General features: G+C 42.3%; 1 long non-coding RNA gene across 1 annotated transcript; it reads left to right on the plus strand.

Annotated features, from left to right (window-relative positions):
- The first annotated feature begins 2,589 nt into the window (after nucleotides 1–2,589).
- Nucleotides 2,590–9,717, plus strand: LOC111968333 (uncharacterized). Its single transcript, XR_002877869.1, has 3 exons — nucleotides 2,590–2,677; nucleotides 2,845–2,948; nucleotides 8,858–9,717. It is a non-coding gene; the product is annotated as an uncharacterized lncRNA (long non-coding RNA).
- The last annotated feature ends 1,053 nt before the right edge of the window (nucleotides 9,718–10,770 follow it).

The raw sequence follows: 10,770 nt of genomic DNA on the forward strand, positions 1-10,770 counted from the left end.
CAGCACAAGGACCTTGTGAAGATGCTGGAGGAAACAGGTACAAAATATCTTAATCCACAGTAAAACAAGTCCTATATTGACATAACCTGAAAGGCCGCTCAGCAAGGAAGAAGCCACTGTTTCAAAACCGTCATAAAAAAGCCAGACTGCAGTTTGCAACTGCACATGGGACAAGAGACTACTTTGGAGAAATGTCCTCTGGTCTGATGAAACAAAAATAGAACTGTTTGGCCATAATGACCATCAATATGTTAGGAGGAAAAAGGGGAGACTTGCAAGCTGAAGAACACCATCCAACTGTGGTGGCAGCACGGAGGTGCAGCATCACGTTGCGGGGGTGCTTTGCTGCGGGGGGACTGGTGCACTTCACAAAATAGATGGCATCATGAGGTAGGAAATTATGTGGATATATTGAAGCAACATCTCAAGACATCAGTCAGAAAGTTAAAGCTTGGTCGCAAATGGGTCTTCCAAATGGACAATGACCCAAGCATACTTCCAAAGTGTGGCAAAATGGCTTAAGGACAACAAAGTCAAGGTATTGGAGTGGCCATCACAAAGCCCTGACCTCAAATCTATGGAAAATTTGTGGGCAGAACTGAAAAAGTGTGCGAGCAAGGAGGGCTAAAAACCTGACTCAGTTACTACACCCCTTCTGTCAGGAGGAATGGGCCACAATTCACCCAACTTATTGTGGGAAGCTGTGGAAGGCTACGGAACGTTTGACCCAAGTTCAACAATTTAAAGGCAATGCTACCAAATACTAATTGAGTGTATGTAAACTTCTGACCCACTGGGAATGTGATGGAAGAAATAAAGCTGAACTAAATCATTTTCTCTACTATTATTCTGACATTTCACATTCTTAAAATAAAGTGGTGTTTTTCTACGATAAATGTCAGAATTGTGAAAAACTGAGTTGAAATGTATTTGGCTAAGGTGTATGTTAACTTCCGACTTCAACTGTAGTGTTCTGAGTGGTGATGCAAGGCTATACCCACTGGATACGATTATGGGCCTGTGGCATTCACATCGTAATGGAGTCAGATTGATAAATGTAGCATGCTCTATAGGAGGTGGATTTTTTTAATAGTTTGTTTCAATATCTGTGTTTTTATATTACGATGAATGCTATGCAAAGATAAATAACATACATTTTTCCGAAACTAACCAATCTATAGTTTGCACCTGTTACTGAAATGGTTGTTCCAGTTTAGATGGTTTAGGCAGTCTAACCCTGGCAGTCATTCTGAATGCAGATTGTGGGAATCCACTCTGGCTGGATTCCAATTGCAATTAAACATCACTTTGTAAGACAGCAAAATGTGACTTGATGCTGGTTTAGCTTTAGTTTATGCTGATCACCATGTAAAAACACAACGAAGGCTGGTCACCAGTAAAAACACAACGAAGGCTGGTCACCAGTAAAAACACAACGAAGGCTGGTCACAGTAAAAACACAATGAAGGCTGGTCACCAGTAAAAAACACAATGGAAGGCTCGGTCACAGTAAAAAACACAATGAAGGCTGGGCCACCAGAAAAAACACAATGAAGGAACTGGTCACCAGTAAAAACACAATGAAGGCTGGTCACCAGTAAAAACAACACATGAAGGCTGGTCACCAGTAAAACACAATGAAGGCTGTCACCAGTAAAAAACACAATGAAGGCTGGTCACCAGTAGTAAAACACAAGAAGGCTGGTCACCAGTAAAAACACAAGTGAAGGCTGGGCACCAGTAAAACACCAACGAAGGCTGGTCACCAGTAAAAACACAACGAAAGGCTTGGTCACCAGTTTAAAAACACAACGAAGGCTGGTCACCAGTAAAAACACAACGAAGGCTGGTCACCAGTAAAAACACAACGAAGGCTGGTCACCAGTAAAAACACAATGAAGGCTGGTCACCAGTAAAAACACAATGAAGGCTGGTCACCAGTAAAAACACAATGAAGGCCGGTTAACAACGGAAACACACAAAGGCTGGTCTACCAGCATAACCAGCTAGACCATACTGGTTGGCCAGCAAAACCATTTAGACCATGCTGGTCAGACCAGTTTGACCAGCTAGACTATGCTGGTCAGACCAGCTTGACCAGCATCCGACCAGCACTGACCAGCATAGACCAGCATGTACCAGCATGGACCTGCTTGACATGTATGCTGGTCTGTGCTGTTTATTTCCAGCAGGGGATAGGCCTTATCCCACCACAGCCTTTGACAAATGGGAGAAAACAGTCAAACGTCACAGCACTCCCAATGCAAACGCATTTAGGCTTTTATGGATGACCTACGGAGACAGCAATAATATGCAGCCCTGCAGGTTGAGATGACACCCGGTTAGGGGCTTGAGGCTTGGTGCTTGGTGCTAGGAGCTAGGGGCTAGGAGCTAGGAGCTAGGAGCTAGGGGCTGCTGCCCTCATGGCGGCCTGCCAAATTTGACCTAGGCTCTCTGTGCCACATCCACTGTGGAATGCAGGGAACTTCCCTGTCTCATGTGCCATGTTGGAGCTAGAGAGAGAGGGGGCGGGGTTGACCTTAAAGACGAGAATAAATAATTGAAGCTCAGAGTTTATCTGAGGGGTGGGGGGGGTCTTGATCCCCTTCCAAAAGAGGACCCTCTTATTCATTCCACCTGTTATTATTCTTTGGACTAGAGAGATGCACAGAACACGGTAAGCTAAAAATAATACGACATTAGAGCTCATTGACACATCACATTTTACATAGATTTTTTGGGCTGCCATTTTAGACATTTCCTTCCCTTCCCTTCACCACCACCATCCCCATCCTCCACCACCACCACCACCATCCTCCACCACCACCACCCTCCTGTCTGCAGTGTTGGGTAAACAAGGCGGAACCCTCGTCAGCATGGCTGAGCTGGCGGCTCCTGACAGAACGCTGAATGAGTGATTTACGGTTTCAAGTGAGAAGCTTTCACAGGTAATTAACCTTCTGATGGGTGTGCATGTGGGAAGACAGGGATCGAGGAAGAGGGAGGCGAAAACCTCCCTACATCACGTCACCATTTCATGTCGAGACAGTGTGAATAGTTATGGCATCAGAGCTTAGCATACTAGCATGGGGCTTCACTCGTTCTTAGCAATTGTTGGGACTGAAGGTACCAAGGAGAGTATATCCTTCTGTCCTCACCTTCACAGTCCAGGAATATGTTTCCGTAGAAATATGACTACAGTGTCTCAACATCAAGCCTCTTCCATATGTGGGTACAGTTGGCCAACAATAAGGGTGTAAGAAAATATGGATGAAGTCCCACTGGACAGATGTCTCAATGTTCCATTGCACTGCATCTTCATTTGTCTTATTGTGGAATGCAATGTGGGATAGGGGCTAGTCAATGCAATGTAAATAAATATATGGCTTCACTTGGAGCAGACAGGAATATACAGTATTTGGGTGTGATTTCATTTTCATAACCTTGTAGCTTAAAGGTATACTTCAGGATTTTGGCAATGAAGCACTTTAACCACTTCCCCAGAGTCAGATGAACTCGTGGATACCATTTGTATGTCTCTGCATGCAGTTTGAAGGAAGTAGCTAACTAGCATTAGCGCTATTGCTAACTAGCATTAGCGCAATTGCTAACTAGCATTAGCACAATGACTGGAAGTCTATGGTAACTGCCAGCATTCTAGTAGATACCATAGACTTCCAGTCATTGCGCTAACGCTAGTTAGAATTGGCTCGCAAAACTACCTCTTGTAAAAGAAACAAAATTAAATCCCCATGAATACAGTATCTTCATGAATAATTCTGGAAGCCTGTAATATAACCGGCTAACCTCTACCCTCAGGAAGACGTGCCACCTCTGGGACTACCTAAACACTACTGACTAATTCACCCTGTGAAACGTTCAAGAAGTTAGCTGTTAAGCTGCATTTAAATATGAGCTAATCATTCCTGCTGTAAATTTCCCTGACGTTTGGCGTTCACACTGGGAGGTCAGGGACTGTAGGGATACATGCTGCGGATTTGCTTTAGGCCAGAGAGAATGAAGTGAACGGAACTTACACGCACACACACGCGCGCACACACACACACACACACACACACACACACACACACACACACACACACACACACACACACAACACACACACACACACACACACACACACACACACACACACACACACACACACACACACACACACACACACACACTTCCCAAAAGCACCCATTAGCAGTCATCAATGCTCTCCTCTCGCAGGCTCCCCAGGTTTCCCCGGTAACCTGATCTGTGGCGTGCTGAAGCAGGTCCTCACCTGTTAGCAGAAAACCCACCCATGAGTCTTCTGGCCCAGTCTGTGGGCTATTTTTCTCTGGTTTGCCACCAGGCAGAAATGCATGGGACAGACAGTCAGGAGTGTTGGAGTGATTCATGTCCTGATAATTACACACTGTGTCCTCTCATGGATGTCAGCTGACAGTACAGACTGACTGACTGCACGGTTAGACTGGGAGGATGTGCCTTGACAATGATAGCCATTACTAGTTTGTCCCACAATAGACAATAGTCTACAGGGAAACCGTTTTGATATGAATACGTAAGTGATTTCTAACAATATTGAATCTTTTTAATATACATTTGAAGTCGGAAGTTTACATACATTTAGGTTGGAGTTATTAAAACTCGTTTTTCAACCACTCCACAAATGTCTTGTTAACAAACTATGGTTTTGGCAAGTCAGTTAGGACTTTGTTTATGACACAAGTAATTTTTCCAACAATGTTTACAGACAGATTATTTCACTTATATTCACTGTCTCACAATTCCATTGGGTTGAAGTTTACATACACTAAGTTGACTGTGCCTTTAAACAGCTTGGAAAATTCCAGAAAATGATGTCATGGCTTTAGAAGCTTCTGATAGGCTAATTGACATCATTTTAATAATTGGAGATGTACCTGTGGATGTATTTCAAGCCTACCTTCAAACTCAGTGCCTCTTTGCTTGACATCATAGGAAATCAAAAGAAATCAGCCAAGACCTTTTTTGTAGACCTCCACAAGTCTGGTTCATCCTTGGGAGCAATTTCCAAACGCCTGAAGGTACCACGTTCATCTGTACAAACAATAGTATGCAAGTATAACACCATGGGACCACGCAGCCGTCATACCGCTCAGGAGGAGGCACGTTCGGTCTCCTAGAGATGAACGTATTTGGTGCGAAAAGTGCAAATCAATCCCAGAACAAACAGCAAATGACCTTGTGAAGATGCTGGAGGAAACAGTACAAAAGTATCTATATCCACAGTAAAACGAGTCCTATATCGACATAACCTGAAAGGTCGCTCAGCAAGGAAAAAGCCACTGCTCCAAAACCGTCATAAAAAAGCCATTCTACGATTTGCAATTGCACATGGGACAAAGATTGTACTTTTTGGAGAAATGTCCTCTGGTCTGATGAAACAAAAATAGAACTGTTTGGCCATAATGACCATCGTTATGTTTGGATGAAAAAGGGGGAGGCTTGCAAGCCGAAGAACACCATCCCAACCGTGAAGCACAGGGGTGGCAGCATCATGTTGTGGGGTGCTTTGCTGCAGGAGGGACTGGTGCCCTAAACAAAATAGATGGCATCATGAGGTAGGAAAATTATGTGGATATATTGAAGAAACATCTCAAGACATCAGTCAGGAAGTTAAAGCTTGGTCGCAAATGGGTCTTCCAAATGAGAAATACTTGACATACTTCCAAAGTTGTGGCAAAATGGCTTAAGGACAACAAGTCAATATTGGAGTGCCATCACAAAGCCTGCCCTCAATCCCATAGAACATTTGTGGGCAGAACTGAAAAAGCGTGTGTGAGCAAGAAGGCCTACAAACCTGAATCAATTACACCAGCTCTGTCAGGAGGAATGTGCCAAAATGCACTCAATTTATCGTGGGAAGCTAGTGGAAGGCTACCCGAAACATTTTACCAAGTTAACAATTTAAAGGCAATGCTACCAAATACTAATTGAGTGTATGTAAACTTCTGACCCACTGGGAATGTGATGAAAGAAATAAAAGCTGAAATAAATCATTCTCTCTACCTATTATTCTGACATTTCACATTCTTAAAATAAAGTGGTGATCCTAACTGACCTAAGACAGGGACTTTTTACTTGGATTAAATGTCAGGATGTAAATGTAATTGGCTAAGGTGCATGTAAACTTCCGACTTCAACTGTATGTTACAAACAATACTTAAAAATAGAGAACTGCCATTATTGACTGGAGTACTAAAATACAGAAGGATAGCCTACAGTAGAGACAATATAATTGTGTGAGCCACGATAGAGCTTCTGATGTTTATCTGGCAGTAATGTTATGGTACATTTTTTGCTGCTAATTCACATCAAGCTGGAGGCATTGCAGCAAAACAAAATCCCACAAGAGAGAAACCATTAGAGAAACCAAATAAGAACATGTAGGTAATTATTGACTCAGACTTTTTTAACAGCTCTCATCACTGTGTGGTAATTGTCTTATCCACGTACATGACTACCTTGAGGTTGTTGAGGGTGACTTTTTGAATAGATGGTCTCTCTCTGCAATCACAGAGATTATCGTAGTTCTCTTTGAATAGATGGTCTCTCTCTGCAATCACAGAGATTATCATAGTTCTTTTTGAATAGATGGTCTCTCTCTGCAATCACAGAGATTATCATAGTTCTTTTTGAATAGATGGTCTCTCTCTGCAATCACAGAGATTATCATCATTCTTTTTGATTATTGTTTTTCTGATTAAAACAAAGCATTTTCTACTTTCTGTCCACATTCAGCGACACTAGATTAGGCACAACAACAAAAACAGTATTTGCCTTTCTCATCTTACTGAAAAGACAATGGCAGGTTTAAGGTGCTATTGTTTTTTATGGAGGCGAATCTAGATGTAGAATAATGCATGGTGTTGTTACCGTACCACTGATCTATGAGACTCAATAATGAAGCCTTCTCCCAAGGCTCTCTGGGATACATTTAGGACATGCATGGGGAAAACAATGGCGGGTGTATTACCAGAAAAGATAAATCTATCTCATTAATCCTTTCATCTCCCGGGCTGGGAGGCACATCTAAGGGAACATGCTGCAGCAGCCTTGTACGCTCGGATCTTTCACACAGATGGGCAGAGAGGAGAGGAGGAAGAGAGGATGGATGGAGGGAGGAAGGAAGGAAGGAGGGAGGGAGGAAGGGAGAAGGGAGGGGGCTCAGTGTCAATCTGTGCATCATTAGACAGTGCAGCAACTACAAGAGGAAGAGAGGGATTACGAAGATGCGGCTTTCACTACAAAATGATCAATGATGTCTTTGTCTCTTCATGAAAAAGTGATGAATTCTCCTTTCCTCTTTGAAGCCATGCGTTAAAATAAGTCTGCTTTCAGAGGAACTGATGAAAAAGAAGGTGGATGTGTATGTTAATTGAGGCTATGGAACAGTAAACTGCCCGGAAGTACAGATCAAACTGAAATATAAGCCTTAATGACTTGTACGCTTTGGTTACAGCTATTTTTCTTCCCTTTACAAGAGTTAGTTCACTTAAGTATTTTAAATACATATTTGAAATGTCAATCACAAGTTCAAGTATTGATCTTCCCAGATTGTGGTTTTCCGTCCCACAATTCCCTGGTACTCTTACTACCCCTTCAGCATACAGCACAAATTAGGGCCAGTAAATTCCATTGATTTTGGTCAAATATGCCATTGATTCTGACCATGTGAAATGGACAGGCAGTCCATAAAACAGATAAAGAGGTCATAACGGTTTTATCAGCCTGTAGAGTCCCATGGAAAGCTTTAGGGGGTTGTGAAAGTAGGAGTAGGAGCAGAGCATCCTCCACAGGGCAGTGTTGAACGTTCAGTTATATGGTGCCAGCTTTTCTTTCCTCCATCTCTCTTGAATTATTCAAAAATCTTGAAATTAATTATGTTGGATTATTGCATCTATTACAATTCACAGGTTTAATGAGAATATTTCTTGTGCCAGTAATTGTATACACACCTCTGAGAAAAACAGAGGTGTTTTTTTTTAATGACGTGAGCGGAATATGTCTGAAAAGTTTTCTCAATTTGTACAGTTTACAATAAGCACACATTAATCAAGAGGGCATGATGTTTTATTGTTAAAATGTCCACTTTAAACTTTTTGGACAACATGGATAAATGAAATGGAAATAGACAGAGCTGAAACCTTAGTTGATTACAAATTCAATTACAGAGGTCCTTATGCTCATTTGAGAGGTAGACGGATATCTGATACACCTGAACAGAGATTTTCCTTTGGATAAGATCTCTAAATGAAAAGGCTTTGGTATGAATTGCAACAGGGGGAGTAAATGACATCATACAAAGCGCTTGGAATAGCCATTTATGCTAAATGTATTCATTTCAGGATATTACTGTAATAGTTACTTAGATGTGAGGATTATAGACCCTGAATTGCAATCATTGAAGGTAGCGTCTGTTCACAGACTCATACGTTTCCTGAAGCAGCTTTATTGCTCTAACGTTGCTTTCAGGTAGACATAAGACTATATGAGTTATTCATCCTCAACATATTTGAGTAATTTTCATATTGTTATGATAATGCACTCCCTCTCTCTTGGAATCTACTATCTCCTCACATATGTACTTTACAGTTCTGTAAAAGACACAAACCTTTTGTCTGCAGTTGTTCCTCCGTCTAATGAAAGTGCCTGAATGACTAAAACTGGAGGAGAATAGGATGTGGTGGAGGGTGGAGGAGACAAGGTCCAAGAACACACTAGTCCAAAGACAGCCAGGGAGTGGAGGAGTGCCTGTGTTGGCAGGTAAGCACTATTAATAATGTATTTCTCTCCCTCTTAGTGGAGACTATAGGAGAGGAGAATGGAGGAGGAGGTCTCGGAGACCACGCTGGATGTCAACCCTGTCAACCTTTATTTTCACCTGTCAGTGCGGTGACTGACGTACAAACGTTTGCTTGCCCTTCCTGTGGTCTTCACCCGCGTGCGTTGCCGTGACAGCCTGCGAGGAGGAGACAGCCCGGGCCTTCGTCTCAGGGCCTTGCCCCCCCCCTTGCCCCCCCCACACACACTACACTCTTTATCTCAGACGGAGTGATTGAGAAAGCAACCGCCTCATCCTTCTCCTCTCGAGACGTCATTTACTCCTCTAAAACACAACTAGTAGCGAGAGAGATATGAAAGGGATGGACAGTGAAGACAGTGGAGACACCTGTCCAGGATTGGCTGAGTTGTGAGGGTTTGCAGGTGAAGTTCTTCTGCTCATGCATCCAACCAGTCAGGCCCATACTGTATACAATAGATCAAATCATATTCATCACATGGATACTGTGTCAGTTGATGGTGAGTTTTGTTAGATTTGTTGCGGTGGAGATGCTCCTTTCTGCCAGTCATTTCCATTTGCCAAGGCCTTCACAGAGTAGAGCAAGCACAAAGCACTCCGAATTACAAGAACATATGTTATATGTATTATATAATGTAACATTTTATAGAATAGATACTTGTAATAATCAAAGTAGAACCATCTGTTATTATCAGTTGGATTTAATGTTCCAAATGTTGGGGTTGCCTTTTTATTCATGTGTACCTTTCAGTGCTGATTTTAAAAGCATAAGTATTCAACGTGGATACAGCAATTAGCTGGGCCAAATCCACATAACGCCATTCAATTGTAGCTTGCAAACCATGAAAATAAATATGTCTCTCTGCAGCCTTGCCTTTAAGGTTTGTGGACACGCATGAAAGGTTTTGTCTTTATTTTGCAGTAGTATTGAAAGTATTGAAAGTTCCTCTTTGAAAACCACAAAAGGTTTAATGATAGATGTTGGAGAACATACTGAATAGAAGTCGCTGAACATGGTACGGCTGCAAGCATTGCAACCCTGTTGTTGTTTTTGTATAAAGTCAATTAAAAAGCTGAACTCCGATCAAAACCAATTGAATGTCAGCGAAATCAGGGCGTACTGTAGCTTCCAAAGCAAAGCCCATTGAATGCGTCAGACTACGTCAGAAAGAACTTTGTTATGAGCAAAGACATTGTCTTGTGGTTAATGTGTTGTCTTTTAAAGTTTTTACCAATTTCATTGAATTATTTTGAGATTTTCAGGCATTACTATACAGTCAGAGCATAATCTTATTTCGCGTTTTTCACTTGCGTCAATAATCAAAAAATAGAACCAAGTTGGAAGTTAACATTGACTGCTATCTTCACGCCAAAGTGAATAAAATCGACACAAAGTTTTTTGCAAATATTATACCTATATTACAATTTGCAGAAATGTCTGTACTGTACCAAACCAAAACCATCCAGAGATAGATTATCTAACATTCTTCTCACTTTGGGTTGAATCTGGAGCCAAGCATCTCCTTGATGTAAACCAAGAGATGAATGAGATCCTGAGAGTCATTTTGCTGTCTGTGATCAGTCCATTGGCAGCTATGGGTTCTGGATGGGTGGGTGGAGTCCACGTCTCTCTGTCAGTCCGCATGGAATCCTGCACTGGGGAACTTCACAATCAGCCTTTGTTTTGGTTGACTCCCTCCTCCTCTAGCTTCTCTTCTGTCATCCTTTGATCACGTCAAGCCCCTGCACTCTCTCTCTCTCTCTACCTTCATGGGGTTGACGGGAGCTATGTACGTATAGGACTGCGTTCAGCGAGACGATAGGTATCCCATCCATTGCCCTTGGATCTTCCATCCCTCCACCCCCACACCCTTCCCGACACACCCCAGCCAGGTAGGTGACAGCAGGTGAGC

This window comes from Salvelinus sp. IW2-2015, linkage group LG9 (genome assembly GCF_002910315.2).
Source record: "Salvelinus sp. IW2-2015 linkage group LG9, ASM291031v2, whole genome shotgun sequence".
NCBI lineage: Eukaryota > Metazoa > Chordata > Actinopteri > Salmoniformes > Salmonidae > Salvelinus > Salvelinus sp. IW2-2015.